The sequence below is a fragment of the Strix uralensis genome, chromosome 4, assembly GCF_047716275.1.
Source record: "Strix uralensis isolate ZFMK-TIS-50842 chromosome 4, bStrUra1, whole genome shotgun sequence".
Taxonomy (NCBI): Eukaryota; Metazoa; Chordata; class Aves; order Strigiformes; family Strigidae; genus Strix; species Strix uralensis.
In genome coordinates, this window is record NC_133975.1 from 36760515 (window position 1) to 36782643 (window position 22129).

Below are 22129 nucleotides of genomic sequence, written 5' to 3' on the forward strand. Positions count from 1 at the left end.
GAGACGCCGGAGCGCAAAGCTCACAAAGGGAGCAAGTAACTGCCACAGGGGAACTTTTGTACGCTCACATTGCTGAGGTTTTTTACACAAAAAGGCATTATTTCATACTTGAATACGTTTAATCCAACAATTGTCTATTTTCTGCAAACATATTTTCACAGCATTGTTAGCTTTCCTTTCCGCGGCCCTCCGCCCGGGCAGCCGCGCTCCTCGCCCGGCGAGCGCACCCACCCGGCCCGCCCCGGCCCGCCCCGCGCCGCCCCCCCGGGGCCGCCCCGCCGCGCCGGGGGGGCCGCCCGCCCCCGCCGCCCCCCCCCCCCCCCCCCCCCAACCCCGCACAGCGCGGCGGGCGGCTGGGGGCTCCCCCGAGCCCTCTCCACGGCCACCGGTGCGCCTCCGGGGCCGGCACCGGGCCGCGGGGCCGCCGGGCCGCCGGCCCCGCCCCGCCCGGGCCCGGCCCGGTCCCGCCGCCGCCCCCGGCCCTGGCGCTGCCGCGGGGCGCCGCCGGCCCCGGCGCGGGGGGGAACCCCGGGGACAGCCGGGGAGGCGGTGGGACCGCCCGGCGCCGGAACCCGCCCGCCTGCGAAGGCGCCGGGCCCCGGGCAGCGCCGCGGACACGGCGTGTCCCCCAGCCGGGTCAGCCTGGGGAGGCGTTTTCTCAGAACCCGCCGCGTCTCCTCCCGTGTCCCGCGTTGCCCCCCCCCTCCCGCCGTTTCCCTTTGTGCTTTAAACGGGGAAACTCATCCCCGCCTCGCCCTCCCCGGGCGGGCACGGCGGAGGGCCCCACCGCTCTCGCCCGGTCAGCTCCCCCGAGGCGGCCGGGGGCCAGGCCCGGTGCCGGCGCTCACCCCGCCGGCCCGGGCGGGCCCGCAGCCTCCCCGGGCGGGCCGGCAGCGCGGAGCGGCTCCGCGGGAGGCGGCGGCGGCCCCGGGGCGCGTCTCCCCCGGCCGGCGGGGCGGGCCGGGCCGGCTGCCCGCTCGGGCGCCCCTGCGTGCGGTGCTGTGGGCCGTATTATTCCTCCAGGAGCCTTGTAGGTTTCGGTATATTCATTCTCGTACAATGGGATTAAACACTAACCGTTATCATCCAAATTAACTAAACTCTGAATAGCAAACGCGGGGGCTTTTATTTTTTTTTTCCTCCTCTTTTGCTCCACTGGCGGAGAGGGAGTTGATCCTCTTACTGTGTTAACCGCCAGCTGCAGGCACCTGCGAGGCAACTTTTTACACGAGGAAAGTTGTTTATTTTCTCGCTGGCTGCTCCCGCGTTGCCTCCCCCGCCGGCCGGGCCGGGGCAAGGCGGGACAGCGGCGGGGGGACGCGGGGCGGCCGCGGGGCTGGGCGGTCGCGGCATCCCCGCCGCCGCCTCGGCCTCAGGGGGCTCTCGGCGGGGCTGAAGCCAGAGGGGCACCACCCGACACGGCCACGGTGGGACTGTCACCTTGCAGGGAAGCCGAGCGACAGCTTTTTAAGAATTCTGTTCGGTTTTTAAGTCCCCGTGAGCGCCCGTTGGGTCTCCTCGCGGGAAACGCGTGCACGGCCCTTTGGCAACCCAAGGCGGGCACCCGCGCCCCCATCTCCCGCCACCGGTTTCCTGCTCCCGCCCAGGTCCCCCGCCGGCTGCAGCTCTCTCCCGGGGCGCGGAGCTGGCCGGGGCCGGACCGCCGACCCCCCAGTCCCGTGTCCGCCCCCCGCCCGGTCTGCGCGGAGCGGGGCTGAGCACGCCACCGCCCCGGGGCCGCAGGGCGGGGGGGAGGCTGCACCGCCCCGGCCGCCCTTCGCCCTCTCCCCGCGGCCGGCCCGGGGGTCCCCGCCTGGTGGGGCCGAGCCCCGGCGGAGCGCCCCGTCCCCCGCGGTGAGCGGCCAGCGCCCGGCTGCTGCGGGAGCGGCGGCTCCGGCCGGGCGGTTCGTCGCCTCCCGGTGGCGTTTGGCCCCTCCTGCCCTGGGGCACTGGCGCTGCCGTCCTCTGCCCAGCCACGGGCCCTGACGGGGGGGGCGAGAGGTCCCTTGGGAAGTGTCAAGCTGCTTTGAAGTGGCATCTAGTTCTGTTTTGTGAAAACGGATCGTCTCCCCGCTTTTTCTTCCTTCCTCTTTTCTTTTTTTGACTCCTATATAAGCTTGGGGTTATACGCAATTACTTCACCAAGGAGTTGGAGCTGCAGCTATCATTGGCGCCACGCACACGCCAGAAGCCAGCGAACGAGTCTCCCGTGGGAAGTGTTGTCCATGCAACTGGTGGATCCAGTGCAGAAAGCCAAGTGTCTGGGGCTGCCGTTGGCCCACTGCCGGCCGCTCTGGGTCAGGGCGCCCAAGGGTGGTGCCGGAGGTCCTGCTGTGTAACGCGGAAAGGCACTCACGGTTCTGGCCTGTCTCCTGGCTGGTAGGGAATGGGAAAACGCAAGACGTGCAACAGGTCCTACCTGTAGGAGGAAGTTGCTTTCTTACTTGGCAATCCTGGATCTGTGAAGAAGCAGTGACCTGAACCATGAGAGAAGGCATTTCCTTCAGTAGGAGTTTAACCCTCAGCTGTACATGTAGTGGTTCCTGATGCTGTACCGGCTTTTGCTGCGAGTCTATTTACTCTGGCACTCTCAGTGAGGCTAGGCTGGGCTAGCAAGTTTGGAAGAAGAGTTTCCAGTCTTTTCATAGCTCCTAATGCTCTCTGCCTCCAGGTCTGGAGCATCTGAATGCAGGAGTAATAAACCCAAGTAATAAAGCTACCTCCTTGTTCCCCAGCTGTGCAGAGGTACCTCTTACTTTGATGCTACTGTTGCTTCCAGCTATAGTCCTCCTCCATGTCTTCCTCCTCTATCCCAGTGGAGGGACCACGCTCCTCTATTTTGCTCACCTGTCATGAATGGTGGTGGCATCAGCAGGGGGAGGCGATAACATGGCAGGACTTGGGACTCCATCCCAAGGTGGTCCTTCACAGAAGAAGCTTCGTTTGTAGCCATGACTCTGGTATTGTTGGGTTGATAACAGCGCACTCTCCTCAAAAGCCCAGGGTGCTCCTGGAAGTGCTGTTGGTGCTTCAGTAGATGATGTTCTTCTCATGCTGTGAGATACAGCAATGCCCGTAAGCTAAACTTTGATCCTAAAACCTAAAAAACTTTGATCCTTATTTTAGGAACTTGTCAAGTATCTCTTGGTGCTTGTGGTGGCAGACAGGACTTCCAGGTCAATAGTGCTCCTCAGTGCTGCTATGTGCTTGTCTTTATTCTTCCTCTGAGGAGGCACATTTCATTTTAAGTATGTTTTGTAGTGTAATTTCAGTATAACCCACTTTGTTCTTTGGGATTAAAATCTGATCTGATTTGCTTTTGGATTACTCTGGTTTGTAGGAATGCCAGTTAGAAGGTTGTTATATTCATAAAGACTCACTTTCTGTAATTTTACACCTTTTCGACCTCACTGATTTGAACATGTTGCAATCTGCAGTCTGCGTGTCAGACTCAGTATCGCTATTCTGTGGATGACTGTGGTAGCAGAAGAGGAAGATTAAAAATGAGACACTTGAAAAAGGTCTCACTTTATTTAAGGACTTAATGGAAGTGCATAAAACCACCCAAAATGATCCAACCCCAAGATAACACAGAGCTGACTGTTGCCTTACTTGCAGTCTCATTCATTTGCTGTTTAACTGACTATGATCTTTTATTGACCATCTTTCTGGAGCAGTCCTGTTTGGCAGTCTGGCTGGCAGCAATGTGCAACCTGACAGGATATCTCCTGTAGTAAAAGGTTGGAAACCTGCTGGTGGCACCTGCAGAAACCAGGGCTTCAAAAGGGGATGATTTTTGGAGTATGGAACATTTGAGAGTCATTCTCTCATATATTCCTGTAATTTGTAATATTCCTTTGTTGACTTTTTTTTTTTTTTTTGTCAGACATGAAATTTCAGGCTTATATGTAGTATAGCTAATGTATGCTTATATAAGAAAACTTCACTGATTAAAACCAGGTGTAGTTATATCTGTTACACTTATATCTGTTTACAGAAGCTGATTTACATCAACAGAAAACCTGACATAGCTTTTACCTGTGAAATATTTGTATATATATGGCAAAACTTGAGACCGTGTGCTGTGTGTTTGTAAGAGGTGAGCCCCCCAAAGCGGTGCAGAGATGTTTGCCATTTTCCTGATGACAACTATCTTCTCAGTCATGTCACCGTTGAGACAGGATGTGTTGCTCTTTAAATGACAGCCTGCCAAAATGAGAACTGAGTGCTAAAATAAATTTCAGTGGGATTTAGGTAGTCTTGAATCTTTGGTGAGGTGTACCTTAGATTGCTTGTGACTGAGGTGGTCAAAATAGCTAAATAGCTACACTAAATGGCTGCCTGGTTTGAGTAAAGGCTGAAAGATTTGGCTCAGAAAGTACAAGGGCTCTTTCTGCAATGACAATGTATGATACTGATAAAATGTCTACCCCTTCCTCTCCAGTCTTAGTAAAAGCAAAAAACTAAAAAAAGTAAAAACTAAAAAAGGTAAAAGCTTTCCCTCAGCATGGCTTCACAGACGGGAAGTCATTCTTGATCCACCAGATAACCTTCTACATTGAAGTGACTGGCTTGGTGGATAAGGGAAGAGCAGTGGATGTTGTCTATCTGGCTTTTGACATTGTCTCCTGAAACAGCCTCGTAGAGAAGCCGATGATGTGCGGGCTGGATGAGCAGACAGTGAGGTGGATTCAAAACTGGCTGAACTGCCAAGCTCAGAGAGGGATGATCAGTGGATGAAGTCTATCATCCAGTAACTAGTGGACCCCCTGGCAAACTCTGGGGGTCAATACTGGGTCTAGTCCTGTTTAACATCATCATTAATGACCTGGATGATGTGCGGCTGATACACCAGTGGGCTGTGCTGCTATCCAGAGTGATCTCAACTGGCTGGAGAAATGGGCTGTCAGGAGCCTCATGAAGTGCAGCAAACGGATGTGCAAAGTCCTGCACCTGGGGAGGAACAACGCCGTGCACCAGTACGTGCTGGGGGATGATCGGCTGGAAAGCAGAAAGGGACCTGGGGGTCATGAGCCAGCAACATATCCTTGTGACAAAGAAGGCTAATGGGATCCTGGGCTGCATTAGGAGCAGTGTTGCCAGCGAGCCGATGGAGGTGGTCCTTCCCCTCTACTCAGCACTGGGGAATCCACACCTGGAATACTGGGTCCAGTTCTGGGCTCCCCAGTATAAGACAGAGATGGACATACTGGAGAGAGTCCAGCATCGGGCCACGAGGATGATTAAAGGGCTGGAACACCTCACGTATGAGGAGAGGCCGAGAGAGCTGGGACTGTTCAGCCTGGAGAAGAGAATGCTCAGGGGGAACTTAAACAATGTTTACAAATACCTGAAGGAAGGCTGTAAAGAAGTTGGAGTCAGGCTCTTTTCAGTGGTGTCCAGTGATGGGACCACAGGCAATGGGCACAAACTGAAACACAGGAGTTTCTGTCTAAACAAGGAAAAAACTTTTCTGCTGTGAGGGTGGCCAATCACTGAAGCAAGTTGCCCAGAGAGGTTGTGGGGTCTCCGTCCTTAGAGATATTCAAAAGCTGTCTGGACATGGTCCTAGGCAACTGGCTCTAGGTGGCCCTGCTTGAGCAGGGAGGTTAGACCAGATGACCTCCAGAGGTGCCTGCCAACCTCAGCCATCCTCTGATTTTGTGATTCTGTGAGCTGCCTGTGCGAACATTTAGTCCTGATGTAATTCCATCCCAGTTTGGTTTGACATAAAAGAAATGCATTTTAATTTTTTTAAATTACAGAGCAGATTCAGCTCTTTGACTCTATTCTCAATAGGATGTGATTCATTTAGATTCAGGGCTTCTACACCTGTGTCAAGCAGAATAAATAGGAGGGAAGCAGGGCCTTTTTGTTTATTGTACTTCACCACGTGTTGCATTGTAACTCGACTCATTAAAGACTCGTTAACATCCATTATACTTATGACTGCTTTGTAAACAATGCTAATTCAATGGGACTTCAGAGCTTAATTCCCTCTAGAGTCCTTTGTAACTCCTAGCCATGATTTTCTTTCTAGCTGAAGTGGAAAAGGGGACCCCTGTGAGAGATTTATGGACTCTGCAAAGCCTACTAATTTAGTAATGCCATAGTTCAAGCATCCTATTATTATGAACCCTCAGTACCGAGCTTATTGTGTGGACTAGGAACTTAAAGGACTTCTTTTCAGCAAAGCAATAACGTTTGGATCAGCCCAGCTTTGGTCTGACTTCCCAGAGATTGAGTGGACCAAACACTATTCCCTGCTACATCGTCTTCCAGAGAATTATTTCAGAAATGTGCACTTGTTGCTAACTCTGAGAGATCTGGGATGTTGGGACTGCATTATGGAGAGGCTGTGCCCAGCTTTTTAAGTTCAAATGTTGGGCTTGTAAGAGTCATGGCACAAATGCAGAAAAAGAAGCTAGATGATGGGAACCATGCCTCCATTTCCCTTCCTCAGTAGAAACAGTGAGGTGATATCAGCGGTCTTGCACGTCACATGGATGGTTTGGCTCTTGTGAGGTTTATCCAGTGTCAGCTTATGGCAAGCAGGATAAATGTGAGATCTCAGAGACTTTGTGAAGGCAGCTAATGTAAAGTTTATACTGAGAAATAAAAAAGAGAAAGGGGCTGATGCCTCAGGGTTCCTGCTGAGTCTGTCTTCTAGTCAAGGACTGCAGCCCCATCCAGTTGCCTTTTGCAGCTTCATTATTGCTAGGTGAGTGGCCTTCCCACTTGCTGGTTCTTTTTTTTGGATGCTGAGTAGTCCTTGTTACTGAAGGCTGAGTCATCACTTGTTTCTCTGAATCCTGTAGTAGCTTTGAGTAATCTAGCGTCTTGCATGTCTCCTTTATTTAAAGAGAGAAGAGATGGATACAACCAGAAAGGGAGGTCTGGGACATGCAGCTGAGAGGCACTGTTCTGTTTGCTGCTGGGAAAAGGTATGTTACAAGAGTTAAAAGCTTTCCATTGGTTTTTGTTTTTTTCCATTGTTTTTGTTCTGGGAAAGTCCTGCCTTTCTGGCTGAGCACTGAAAAGTGTCCTGCTTCTGGAAGGTTTATGTTGTCCTTCTTCAAGTAAAGATCTTTGTCTTTGAACACTGACAAGAGCCCTCTGCTGTTTGCAAACTTGTGGCCTGAAGGCAGTCCCAGAGGTTATCATAACGTGAAGATCCCACAAATTTCTCAAAAACAAGTGTGAAATTAGATTGCATGTCCTGTCTTTAAAATAATCACTTCTTGTATATGTACACCTTTGGCAATAGCAAGGTGAGACCTCTTCTGCTACACAGGCAAAACCTGACTATTAAATACAAAGATCTCCTTTAAAAGCTGTCAAAGTATTTTGGGTAAGCATCATCCTGTTCTTTGATTTTTCCCTAGTGCATCTCTATCTAATGTCAGAGAGAGAATAACGGAGCTCTGGCCCTACCTCCTAGGGCCATTCTTCTGCCAAAACTGAGTAGATCTGACATAGGGGTATCAGATGGTGACCAAATATTTCTCCAAACCCCAGCATTCATAAGTCACAAGCCGAGCCCCCACAATGATAAGAGGATTGAAAAGTCAGGAGCTTAAAATTGTCAGCAATAATTAATAAGCCATCAGAAGCTTCCTTCTCCAGCCTTTATGGCTCAAGTTTTCAAGCATTCCTCATAACGGTTAGAATAGAAAAGTAATTTTTATGAAATCGTGGATCCTGAAGCAGAAGTGTAAACCACCAAACACCATTAGAACTGCTAAATGAAAAGAGGATGTTTTTAGGAACACTAAAAAGGGTGTCCATGCTAGACACAGTGCCACCTCTTTTCATTTCATCTGGCTCATTTTTTAATCTAACCATACCAAGCTGGGAAGAAGTACTCATGTCCCCTCTGGCTTTAATGCTATGCCTGTCCCCATGGACCATTTCATGGGAGGTTGTTCTACATGCCGTAAGAGTGTGTAGCCAGCTCATGCATGGTCTCTGGGTCCATTTTTCCTTCACATTCATACCCCACCCCCTTGATGGCACAGACAGGAGTGTGGCTGAGCACCCAGCCTGTCATTAAGCCTAACATTAGTTACTGTTTTTTCTAACAAACTGTGTTTTGGGATGGGATGGGGAAAATGAAGCACAAAAGCCAGAAAAGAGAGCTGGTAAGAGTTTGTTGGTGCCAAGCATTGGAATCATCTACTCTGTTTGACTGATCTCGCATTGTTTCACTGAAGCAATTATATATATAGCCTTGATATAAAAGGTACTAATTTCTGCACTGCTATCTTATATACATATATGAAGATTGATATAAAATGCAGATTGGAATGTCATCACCGTGCTTCATGGCACATGTGGCTGACAAGATAGGAGGGAGCAGAGAATTTGTCCCATGGTTTGCTCCTGGCATTTGCAAGGTAGAAACATCCTGATTCTTCCACACCCTGCCTGTGGTGCTAAAGGCAGGCACCATTAGATAAAGAAACAGCATTGCCTGTATTACTTGTCACCAGGAACTTTTGAAAAATAGCTTAATGTCGAGGAGCATTAGCGCTCGTAGCAAGCTGGAAGGTGTCTTCTCCACCTTCCAACACATAAGCATCTTCACTGGGGAGACTGCTCCACCCTTTCCTCGTGTGTAAACCTTCAAAGCTCTGTGGGAAACTCTGGGGGCATTAGGGGTTGGCTACTGCCCTCTAGTGATCTTCACCATGATCTAAGGCTTTTAACTTGACTTTTTTTCTAATGAAGTTGCTAAAAATTAACTTTGTGTGTGATCAGATGCATGAAATTCTGTATTATGAAACAGAGCCTGATTCACGGGATCTCAGGATTTGCACCAGGTGACAGTGCGGTCTGTCCCTAGTGTGGACAACAGCTGATACATCTCTAAAAATACAGTTAATGCAATCCAAGCATGCTATGTTAGGCATTGATAGTATCACCTAAATTAGTTCTTTCCCAATTCTTTACAAATTGATATACCTTGCTTTGAGTAAGCTTACTGATAGATTTGTTCCTTAAATAAAAACATTGCAGCATTTTAATAATAAGCAAGTCACCCTCCTTTCAAAATAATACTAATAACAACAACAACAACATTTGGGAAACATTATAGCATATAAATCATTGGGAGACAGAATAGTTTGTTCAAATACTAGATAAATAGTAGGATGTGTGCTTTTTTGCTCAAGTTATTGATTCAAAATGCTAGGTTCCCTGACTAGGTTCTGGTCAAGTTTTACCTAATGCAAGTGCTGCCTGAGCAGAGTGCTGCTGTTGGCATTAGAGGGCAGTCTTGAGGGTTTATTTGATATTTTGCATATCAGTCTGGCTAGGATCTAATTTAAAGCAGCATGTGGCTATCTTTGCTCTGTTACCCAGGTTAGATGCCGTATGGCCAATTAAGAAAAACTGTCTCATTAAGTCTAGCGCCTAGCTGTGTTGCTCATTGATGAACATCAACAACCACGGGTTAGGGACAGCTGAGTAGTTCTGCAGGAGATCCTCAAAGCAACAGGTGTGTTATCTAATTGGCCTATGTAACAAGCACACAAGGAAAGAGAGTCACCTTTACTTTTATCCTGGAAGACTAGTTGAGTGGTTAACAGCTTTGACTTGTTTTCAGCAACACAACCTAGTGAAATGAATGCGTTTAAGTTCTCTCCAGAGTTACACAGACTGCTCCAGGTTTTGATTCAGGGACATGAGACCGTCACATGTATGAAGAGTGCAGCTCATTTGGTCTGTCACGCCTTTTGTGCTCTTGCTTCTAGGCCAATGAACACTGCTTACCATCATCTTTAGGTACAACATCTGCATATTTCATCACTTTTCCTTCAGAATTATGTAGGCCAAAGGTTACAAAAGTTCTTGGCGTCTGCCATATGATGTAGGAGGAAATCATCAGCAGCAAAGCCTCTCTTGTGTAATCTACTGATATTTTTGGAGATATATTTGGGTAATAAAATATTCACTTTATCTACTGATCAGACTGCTTCCTATAGAGTAAAAATTGCCAGTGTAAAAAAATGTCTTTGAGGTAACTTTATAAAATCAAACCTTACAAAGGCGTGAGGATCATTTGCAAGGCCCAAATTTATATGATTTACAAAGAAATGTTCTGGAGCAAATAGAAAGCAAATGATTTTTCATGAACATGAGATTGTCAGAGGATCGTGATTCACCATTCAGCTGAGGGAAGGGGAAGAGTCAAAAAATATGGGTGGAAAAAATGGTGAGCTAGAAGAGAGCGTGTTTCAGATCCTGAATAACAGCCATGCTGTCAGCTACTCTGTTCTTTGAGGGCTGTTCCAAATTCAACATCACTTGTCTTGAAATGATCTTGAATGGTCCTAAAAATAGCTCGGTACTGGAGACGCCGTTTTTTCCGGTAATTTCCCTAAGATGTCAGCAGAATCATTGGCTATGAGAAGCAATGCCTTACTGTTATCTCCATGGGAAGATGATGGTTTGTCTGCTGTAATACAGTACTTTAGAAAACTGCATCCTCTCAATTTCCATGATTTTCAGTGTGTCCTGGATATCTTTGAAGATAAACCCAATTATGGCTGACAACTGAAGAAGTAGGAAGGTCTCATGTCCCCTAAACTGACAATTATGTCATTCCAAAAGGTGAACAGGGATCTTGCCAAGTGCTGTGCCAGCAGAGCAGATTTTTCCAGGTAATGAGGTAAAACAGCAACTTTAGGGTAGTTTCAGGATACCTATAATCTGGCTAAACCTGAGTCAGGCTGTTACTTCCCTGCTGGTTTCCTGACAGCCTCCTTCCCCTGCTGCCACACAGATCTGTGCAGAAGAAACCTGATAAGAGTTTTTCCCACCCTTATCAGAGTCATACTGGTTCCAGCAAAAGCCGGGAATCTGGGAAAACCTGATTTCCACTAAAATCAGCCCATGGCAATGCATTTTGATGCTAGATAGAGAGGAATCTCTGAGGTATCTTTAGGAGTGCAGCATTTGAGATGTGAAAATCCTGATCACCTTGGACAAATGGCTGGTCCGGATGCATCAGTCGGCCTGCAGTATGTGTAACAGCTCTGATAGCAACCGGAAAGTCCAAGAATTGTCCCAAACCCTTGGTAACCTAATAAATGGCAGTTCAATGAAGCAATAGACTGCTGCTGCCTGAGCACATCTTGTTGTCCCAAAATGGGGGTTCATCACTCGGTGTGCAGACACCCAATTCACACACAGGATTGAGGTATTTTCCTTTATTACGTGAATGTGCATACATGGGTGCCTGTCCCAAGACAGCACACCGTGGTCCCAAAAACTATGACTAGTTATACATGAAATCTATACATACTCAATACACTGATATGTATGTATTAATATTCTACTAAGTGATTGGTCATAATCTCTTTGCTTAGCATGCAAATTAGCATGCATGCCTGGTTTGCCCTCTCTGCCGCCTTCTTTTGAGTCTGAGGTGTAATTAGAGTCAGTGGTTGATGAGTCAGTGGTCATGATCTCCCCCTGCCGAAATTACCTTTTGCCTAGTCTCCTCCTCATTTGGCAGACATAGGCAGGTTGTCGCATCTCACTGTCTCTACTTCCCATTAATCCTACCTAGGCTTCTTCTTTTTGTCATGCATATACAATAACTGATTGTTTCAAGGTTAACCATTTGTTTCTACCATTATCCTAACAACTAATCATTTGGTTCTACAGTGTTCCTAACAAAGCTGACTTGTAACCTTTTAACATTCCTTTTGATAGTCCGACATCTATCCCATGCTGTTATTTCTGTTGAAGCCCTTGCAGGTGTTTGTCATACAAGTCAAACGCTCAGGACCAGCGTACTGCGCTTCAGCAGAGAGTGTGCTGCCACCTAAAACCACACAGTGGAAGGAGAGAAAGAGTGCATCTCAGGGAACAGCATCTTAGTGGCTTTCTCCAGTGTTATAACTGGCCTCTTCCTCCGTTTAGAGGCTGTGGTCTGTAGAGCCCCATGTTTCTTCAGGCTGTCCTCCTGATGGGCTTGCCTCTGCCTTGCTGCTGGTTGCCAGTGTCCACTGCCTGGGAAGAGGGAACCTTATAATAATTAACAAGTGCTAAAAATGAGTTGACTTTAATCCTTGCATCTGAATCGTCACAAGTTATCCCTTCTGCCTAGTTTGACAACTGGCAATCCCATGTGAAAAAAACGGGCGAGGAAGGAGTCCTGTCACAGCAGGTCTGATTTACAGGGATGGGCTGGGTTGCATAAGCTCCCTCTCCACTGGGGAGGCCAATGGGAGCCACCAGCATCTCGCCCCACTGCTCTAGTGAGCAGGCTCCTCTGCTCAACTAATTGAATAATAAGGGAGAAGGGTGATGAGAGATAAAAATTATAGCTGGGAGAGTAACAGTGAAAGTTTTTCTCTCGTGCCTGCTGCACACAGGGCTGTGAAACAGCTGTTTGTATGTCAGTGGTGAACTTGCCAGTCTGCTTGGTAGGTGCTAGCTGCTTGCTAGCTTCTCTTAGCACAGAGGAAACTACCAAAACACTGCAGATCAGCAGAGAGGAAATATTACATTAACAAGGCATACAGGGAAATTTTGACAACCGTTTTATACTGATGGAGTAAATCATATTTAGCACCATTCACAGGTACATAGGCTAGCCAGTGGCAGCTGTTAAAGGATAAGAGATAGACTGGTAAGGGAAGATCACCAAGTTTCCCAAGAAGACTGTCTTCCCAGCATCTTTCTGTCATTTTCCATTCCCTTTCTGTCCCCTCCTTTGTGCTTTGGAATCCATCCCTCTGATGCTTTGTCCTCTTGCCTGTGGCTGGGATGTACACAAGCAGTCTTTGCATATTGCTATTTCCTCTCGCTAGTGTTTTCATGGAGGTGGAAGTCACAGCCTCCTCTGTTTGTGTTCGACCTGTGATCAGAAGCCTATAGCAAACATGTTTGCTTGATGATTAGGGATGCAGCCTGTCCAAAGACAGTATTGTAGGAACAGATTATTAATTCAGCATGCACCTTTGCAGGTTGTTTTTTACTTAGAGTGTGTTAGCCTGTGTCTGTCTGAGAAGAATTTGGTTTGAAATAATAATGGGAAAATACATGGCTGTCTGCTATGATGGTGCTCAAGAGCAAATGCACAGTGAAGAGCACCATCAAGCAGCACACAGTGCTGTTGAGATGCATTTCAATGTATTTGCTGTGTAAACAGGAGCACTGCTTGTGGGTTCAATTCTGTTCGTAATCCCCATGCATCAGTATAAAGTCATCTGCAAAATAAACAGAATTTGACATAAAATCAGAGGGACATGTGAAGTAATGTTGACATATTTTTCCTTTGTGAGATATTTCTGTAGCGTGCATCAGCTGATTTTTCTCATAACACTTCAAACTGGTTGAAAGCTAAAAGCTTTAATGAAACTGCAGGTGAAATTAGGAGAGTGCAGGGCTCTCTTTTCCTTTTGGTACCATCATCTGTGATAAAAGTATCTTTATTTAAAATGTCCTGTTAGCCAGATGACATTGCTTGGCTGGATGGGAAGGAGACTGTGAAGAAATATGTTGATAACTTAATAGATTGATGAACACTAAGGGGCTATGAAGCAGGATTAAATACCTAGGATATTAATTTTATATTACCATCAAGGAAAAAATCTGTGCTGTCCTTTAGATCATTGTGACAGGAGCGGGGGACAGAATTGAGTCCAGGATGTACATGAGAGGGTGGATGGACACAACTGTGCCTGATGGCACCTGGAACAGGGTTGTTTAATTCTAAATTATAACTATTCTATTTTTACTAAGCAGTGATTTTAATCCACAGTTTTCTAAGTCCCTGCATTGTAAATTCTGTTATTTGGATCCTCATCTAACCTTGGCCTATGGATATTTCCCTTTTGTATGATAAACACAAATTCCAGCTTTTCATTACACCAAATGTGTAGACTAAATACACTGACCAAGTCATTCTGCTACTGATGTCAGCACTGGAGTCTTTAAGTGTATTTTGATCATGGTCGAGAGATGTCCTTTGCTGTGATCAGCCATGTCAGCCATTTAAAAGATATACACCGGGGACCTCGGGTATATACTGGGTGCCTCTCTGCTGTCTACAGAGGAGTGGTCAGGCTTGGCAGCTGATACCGCAGGCGCTGATGCAGGGCTGTAGGCACTGCACAGTGCAGGTCAATGAGCAAAAGGAGGAAAGGGGCCATGGCTACTGTCTCTCAGTCCTGGGTGTTCTCCTAGAGCAAAACTAATTTTATTTTGCAATCACTGTGCCTTTTAACTCCAAAACAGTCCATGTGAATCTATTGGAGTCATTCCATTAGCACCAGAGGGCATTAAATTATGTCTCTGATGGCACTGAAAGCCTCTGTTTTCATTTGTTGGCAGTTTCAGCCTATTTAATGTTTATCTTTACACTTGCATGTTCATCTTCTTGATTTTCTAAACATGGAGTTAAAATATTGAAGTGTCAGTACAAACTTTCTCTGTTAATGATACTGATTTTTGCATTGAATAAATATTTATTTCCAGGAAAAATGCAACTTTATTTTTTAAGGCAGCTAACGTCTAAAGAAGGCTGTGTTTTTTCAGATATGTGCGGAATCAACAGGTTAAATTCACCTCTGCTCTATTGCTTCTGAACTTTGTGAATTTACATTAGGGATAAGTTTGAGCAAGTGTTTCCGGGCAGCTGTTGACCTGCTCTGGTCTTTAACCTCAGTGCTACAAAAGCTCTAAAATAGGTCTTGGGGATCTGTTTGGTAGCAGAGAGAGATTTCTTCTTTGTTCACATCTACTGAGTACGTAAAAGACGGCTTGAGCTGCAAAAATATTTACTATTGCTGATGTTCAAGCACAAGCAATTGCCAGACAGGTGCCAGAAGGAGAAAGATCCGTAAGGGATCTGAGAGCCTGAAAATGTATACCATGCAGCAGGGCATGGTGCAGGGAGCCCACAGCTAGCACCAGCTGGGATGTATGCTCCACAGTGCTGGATGGAGGTACCAGCTTGTGCCTGAGAAGCAGCAGAGCCTTTTAGGCAGGTTGGGCATCTCAGTACCATGCTATATGGCACATTCGGGACATACATGGGAACACACCTGGGAACACTGAACATGGTACTGCTCAGGGGACAGCAATGCAAAAGACCAGCTTGTGGTCTTTTCGAAGTGTTATTGCAAATATTCAGGTTTTTTGGTTTTTTTTTTTTGTGAAGCTATGGGAGTCCTGAAAAGAAAAAGAAACTGCTTTCATTCATGACTTCTATACAGATATTCTTCACTGGAAGTTGTCTTGTTTACCAAACCATGGGACATACCTTCTCTTTCATTCAAAGCATTTTTTTATGTGCTGCTGTTGTGTTATGAGGCAGTTGGCGAGAAAGATAGTGTGTGGCCTCAAGAAAAACAGGTAAAGGGAGAAGAAAAAAAGAAAATTTAGGAAGAAAACCAGACTGATTTTCTTGATTTGACCTATTATACTAAGGCATAATCTTTCAAAGAAGCTGCAGTAACAGAGCCATCTTTAAACACCCTGGGCAGAAAGCTCAAGGGAGCACTGTGGGGAATTGTCCAACCTGGTAAAAGGGAGAAGTAAATTGCTTAATAAGCAATTCTCCATTTGTAATCCTTATTAAATTTCACCCTAATCACTGAGCATTGACAGCAGTGGCTGTAATAGCAAAAGTCATACATTTTTTCAGGTCAGACAGTTCTCCCTTTTTTTCTGAGAACTTAATTTTTCAGTGCTATTTTGGGAGTTCAGATGCCTTTATTTAGCAATGTAAATTTTAGTCTCCAGACGCACAGAAGTGTATTTTGTAATAAGCTTGCTGAAGGCAAATTATCAGTATTCAGTATCCATGAGACATATTATCAGAAAGTTTAAGGTTTCAGAAATTTAAAGCCAGATAAGCTCAGGTACTTAAGCATTTTGCTAAATAAGACTGCATATAAGGCTGTCTCTTTTCGAGTGGAATTTGTACTCTGAAATCAGTGTGAAAGGTTTCTCAGTGAAGTGCTTAACTCGATAAGCAAATAGCTGAACAGCTAAATAAGCTGTTACTGAGGGTTTTTTGTTTTCCTGTGGTGCTTGGAAAAGAACATGCATGAAAGGTGATACAATCTGACCCCTAAACATGCTGTGAAGATTGGTAAACAATCCAGGGTTATCTCCCACGGAATGAGAAAAGCTCTTCCAACAGATACAGGCTTGTTGCAGCAATACTGGGTTTAGAATAAACAGTGGATTTGAGTTTTTCCACTATTTGACCTAATTTTTGCTGTCTTTTTGGAAGAAAATAATGTTTTCTTTATCTGACCTTTTTCATATTTGTGGGCTGCATTTGAAAAGCAGCTTTGAACCTCACCCCAGGTGTCCCACTGGGGAAGCAGAGTCCTGACCCCTCAGTTAATCACAGGGATGCCCTGTGCAATGCTTGAGGCAATTTACATCCCTCAAAACAGGATTCAGAGTTGAGACACTTCTCACTGGTTACTCTCACCCAGCACATAGGAGACAGTGGCTACCCTCCTTCTGACACCGATGCACCACTGCCTGCTTTCCTTTGCTTTTCCTGCATGTTTCATTTTCTTTGTTGGACACATTTGCTTCTACAGCTCTTATGAGTGTTGCTTTCCAGCTGAGGCATTTCACTGAGGTTTTTCAAGTTCTGCATGATTGCCATTCATCTTTTCTAATGCATCATGCTAGGAATTAGCTGCCTGTCACCTTCAGATGAAACCTGGTTTAATTCTTAGATCCATAATAAGGCCCAAAAAATGCTGGCCCAGACTATCCCATGCTAGGAGATTTGATGGCTTTCTTCAGGGTTTGGTCCAGAGCAGTTCATCTGACAGCTGCATGCGCAGTCCATGAGAGACCAAACAGTGTGTATTTGACTTGGATTGACATGTCACCTCAGCTTTGGACTTCGCCCTTCACCAGTCTTTCATTCAGCGTGTTATATAAGTTTGTAGTCTAAATCACAAATCATCTATTTGGGAATTAAAAAAGTTAACATTTTTCAAGGGAACGGGGGGAGAGGCAGGCCCTTTCGGCAACAGCTTGGTGTGCTAAGAGCACAACAATGCTGACATGTGACGTATAAAAAAAAACTTGGCATTGGCCATCCTTCCAGAGTATACTCTGATTTCTTGTGGACTTTGGCACCGCTCTCCTTCATGTGTCTCTCATTCACATCTGCTTTTGTCTGCTACTTTAGATTCTCTTCTGTGCTTGCAGTACCACAGAGCTGCTGTACGCTGTGGAGTTGCTCTGTGTCAGTATGATGGGGGTGCTTTTCTTTGGCAAGCAGGTTTTCTTTGCTTTGTCCCAAGTTAATTCTGAATCTCCCTGTAGCATCTTGCTAAATGGCTTCTGGTCCCAGATCTGAATTATGTCTCTTGTTAGAGGTTTGCCAAGCTTCTCAAAGGTAGCTTTTAACCTCTCACCAGTCACAAATCCTGTTGCTGTTTCCCCTTTCTTTTTGTACTTAAAACCCTACTGCTTACAGGTCTCAATTTTATGAGGCACCTTACTCTTCATTCTTTTGTATAATATTTCACAGTTGGCTTCATCTGCCTTGGTTAACTGGAAGCTCCTACAAAGTGCTTTTGAGCTGCCTGTTACCTGATTTCTGGCTGCCTTCCTTTTTGCTGGGACTCAGGGCTTACAGGTAAAACATAGGTTAAGTCTTCTCCAAAACGATTCTCCTGGTTTCTTTTCCTGGGTTCAGTAAACACTAAGAGCCAGGACTGTGACGGAGACCTGCATCTTTTGTTGTCTGAGCTCTACCTGCACAGCACCAGGACTACTTCTACAGCAGCCTAATAAAGATCTGTTTCCCTGCAAGAGTGATTTGCTTTTGCTCTTGCTCTGCACATGGATGTGATGGGCAGTCCAGTGAGGACCAGAGAAAAGAAAGGAGGTGTGATGCCTCAAGAGGAATTGAGCTGTGGAGAACATGTGGCTGGACTGATGTATGCTGTCTGGTAAAACGGTGAGCTGGCCAACCCCTGGAGTTGTATAAAGTTGTATAAAGACGTTGATGGAACTGGTAGATGTTTTTAGTGGGGTGGCATATTTTATTCAGGAGGACCTCAAGGAGCAAACCTGTATTATTTTGACATTTCAGCACTGAAAAATAATACTGATCCACCTACAATCATACCTCCTCGTTCTGTTTCTCTTGTGCTTCAGGTAGTTCTTTTCCCTTTTGTGGGTGTGTAAAGAAAGAGGAATACTAACCCAAAATGCAGTGAAAATGTAATGTCTTAGGAATTACTTGAGGTGGGAGGCCTAGAAGTATTGCCATTTATTAATTTTCTGCCGGGTGTTTCTTTTGATCTATGCCTTGCAACTAGAGGCTCTCCTGGGAAGAAGGGTTTGGTGATCTTCGGATCAGTTTGTTTACTTGCTTTGAAAGCAGCTTTCAAGCTAGGTACTTAGCCCTCTGCTATTACTCAAGAGACCCTGTCATTGAAATCAGGAATTTTAGCTGAATATGTATTACCATGATCGAGTCAGTCTGCACTTCGCATTTTTAGATAAAATAGAAGCATTTTAACCTGAAATTTTCACTAAAGAGTCTCTAAATGTAATAAGGAATTTTAAGAACAGATGGATATTTTTAAACCTTAAATGTGTTTAAGAAGAAAATAGTTTTAAAATGTCATCATGATATGGTGCTAAAACAGCTTCGGGGCACCTCTGCCTGCATACTCTCCTGCAAATATGTGAATTTCTCTTTTATATGGAATTGTAGCATTGTTTACAGATTTTTTACAAATAATATAATACAAATAAGCTTTACAAGCAGTAGACATGTATGATGTATTTCAAAAGTATAATTGAGTTACAGTTGTATAAACTGGTGTCATGTGCATGTTTTTCCTCAGTGACACATTGAGAACATTTTGTGGCTTGGGATAAAGGCTGTTAGAAGGATTTCAGTGGGACCAAAGAGCTGCTTTAGCTGCCAAACAGCTGCGCAAGGGCTCCTCCAGTCTTTGAACGGGTTGTGTAAACCCAGTCTGATCTGGTAAGCCTTTAAATATATGGGCCCACGTATAAAACGCGATATGTATAATTATATTTATGTGGGCCCTGGGCCAACAGTGAGAAGCATGAGTGAGTTAGCATGTTGAAATGTGCAGATGTGAATATTGATATGCAAGAACGTTAATGTTTCTGTGTGTTTTTCATTAAGAACTGCTTGCCATATTCCCAGGAGACCTGAGGTTTTTTGTTCTTTGTTGTTGTTGTTGGGTTTTTTTTTTTTTTTTACGTAGAATCACTTAGTGAGCATCCTGTACAGGTTGTACCATTATTGTGAAAATGAGAATCAGCTTTTGTAACTTCTCCCTTCTTTATTAGGTTATCACTTGCCCCAGTGATCCTCTCCAGAATAATCTCTAATTATCTGTACCAATGGGAGCAGAGCAATCCTATTTTGTCCCCTCAAGGCACCTCAGCATTTGTGAATGGTTAACTCTGATCTCAGATAACTGGTTGCATTCTTGCGGGAAGCCCAAGCCAGTGAGATTATTTTAACCTTTTACCTAAATAACTTTTCCCATAACAACTACAGTTCCCTCTGCTCTATCTACCTTGCACACTGAGCAAAAGGTTGAGGTGTATTCCCAGCAAATACATAACACTTGTTACATGTAAAGGACATACACTTGTTACCTGCAAAATACTACCTTGCCCGAGATGTTATTCTGCAGTCTTTGCTGCTTAAGAAACTGCAGAGACAACCACTTTTAAGTAGTTTTGCAGTTTATGGATGGGTACATGTTGCTCCAACATGCAGTGTCACAATGGGGTTGGCAGAGACAGCCTGAAAGAGAGTATAGGCCTGAATTGCTACAACAGTCTGATGAAATGCTGTGGAAAAAGCAGTGTTGCAAGTCAGGCAGAGGTGAGCCACAGGCACGGCGCTGGCAGTGTGGAGAGTACAAGTCTAGGCCCCAGAAAACCCAATCTCCTGGAGCCTCAGAAGGTGGAAAGGTAACGTCTGTGTCAAGTGTGGGAAGCAGTGCCCTGCCCCTCTTGCCCACGGTGCTGGTGACCCTGAGAAAGGAGCAGAGGTCAGCCTAGCTGTGCAGATTTAGTGTGATCTACAAGGTCAGGATGCCACTTAGATGTCTTTTGCTGGTTGGTGTGTTTAAAACACAGCTTGCGTCCATGCCAGGCTTCATGGACCTGACCTCATCTGCTCACAGAAACTCTATAGGGGCTGATGGACGGTTGTGGGAAGGGCACCTGGAATATCTTGGCTGCTGCACACGTAGGCCATAGGGATGTGGCCACAGGGTTTGCAGGGACATTTCCCCAGCTGTCTGCCTGCACAGCTTCACGCAGGGGTGGCTCTTGGGCACGTAGCCCAAGCCTGTGCTTTGTTGGAGCGTTGTGCCACCAAGGTGTGCTTGGACCTTGTGAAGAGGTAGAGGGCCATCAGATGGCACTCAGGAATCTGCAATGGGCTTCCTGTGGCAATGGCACTGGTAGTGTTGGTGGAAAAACTAGCGTTAAAATCTGTCCATTTTTTTGTGGCACTGGAAAGCCAAGAGAAGATGGTGTACTGTCCAGGTGAAGGCAGTTGCTTGCAGACTGCAGTTGTGCTAATAACATTTTTCTGGGTTGGTGAGAATGGGAAAAAAATGGAGAGATGGAAGTAATTTTGGCTTCAGTTTTTTTCTGAAACAGAGATCCCACAAATCTGTACTGGCTTGAAAAAAAACACCTTTTTTGCTTTCAGTCTCTTTTAAAATTAAATTTAGTTTGAAAGAGTAGTTTGAAATGACAAGCTGAACTTTTGTATTGAAAATGTCAAAAGGAAAAAAGAAAATGTAGTGGTGAGTAAATGGTGAGGTGGAGGCCTGAAACTGTTGAAATTGATGCAAATTTATGACTAGCTTTACTGAGCTGCAGCAAAAAACACAATGACCTACAGATCATGGGTTTGAAATCTCTGTGTACCAAGCCAGGAATTAAAACGGTAATTGTTCAGACAAAATTATTTCCAGCATAAAGGTTGTTGCCTTCCGGGAATACTGCCATTCTGCTTATCCATCTTAAGCTTTCTGTGCCTTCTTCTTTCCTCCCACTTAGCCTGAGGGCCAGTAAGACAGTTGAGTAAAACAGGTACTTAAAAACAAAATAGGAAGGAAATATCTCCTTATGTAAAACAGTGAAGCTGTGAAAAGTTCTGTCATAGGTGACTGAACTGTTGTTATTAATTACTGTAGGCTTAGAAGGTTGCTCTTGGACAGGTGCTAATAGATTCTGAGCAAACAAATATCCCCACCCAAGGAGCTCAGTCTGGGTCAAAGGCTAAAGGTGTTTTGGCAGGGTAGAAGGAAACTGGGAAGCTGTAGTACAACTTGAAAGATGGTGGTCCCAGCAGACCTTTTCTAAAGGTCTTTTTGAAGGCATTCTTAGTGTAGCAGTGCATTAAGAAAGCACTGAGATGGAAGGAAGTAGGAAAATATGGAAGCATCTCAGGAAGGCAGTGACTAAGTGTGGATGTCAGTGGTTGGGAGAGCCTTTTAGATCTGTACTGGGAGGGGAGAATAGCAGGTTTAGAACCAGTGGGGAGGAGATGGGAGCAGGTGTGAGCTACATCCATCACTCAGATGGGACGGGGTCACCAGTGCAAGGGAGGAGTTAGAGAAAAGAGCAGTGTAACAGGGAGCAAAGGCTTTTAAGGATGTAGGGGAGCAGCTGGTCCTGGACCAAACAGGTGCTGGGATTGACCCCAGGGGCATGATACCCAGTTGATATACTGGGTCCCAGCACAAGAGGAGTAAGTAGGGTTTGAGGTTCCTCTCATGACTGCTTGCTTGCCCAAGGAAGGGCCCTGCTGGAGAATTGTGTTTGTAGCTAGTGGTTCTGCTCTGGATTATTTTGAGGGAAGCACTGATGCTTGTTCTGAAAGGATGCTGAGGTATTTTGTTCAGGGATCAGAAAGCTCTTTTCCCTCTCTTGTTTATGGAATAAGCTCTGGCTGACAGATTTTGGGGTTTTGCTTGGTTTTTTGGGGTGGTGGGATTGTTGGGATTTTTTTGTTTTGTTCTGTCGTAGTAGTAGTGGTATTTGTTGCCATAGGCTGGAAGCAAGATTAGTCCCTGTGAAGATGAAAAAATTCTGATCTGGTAACATG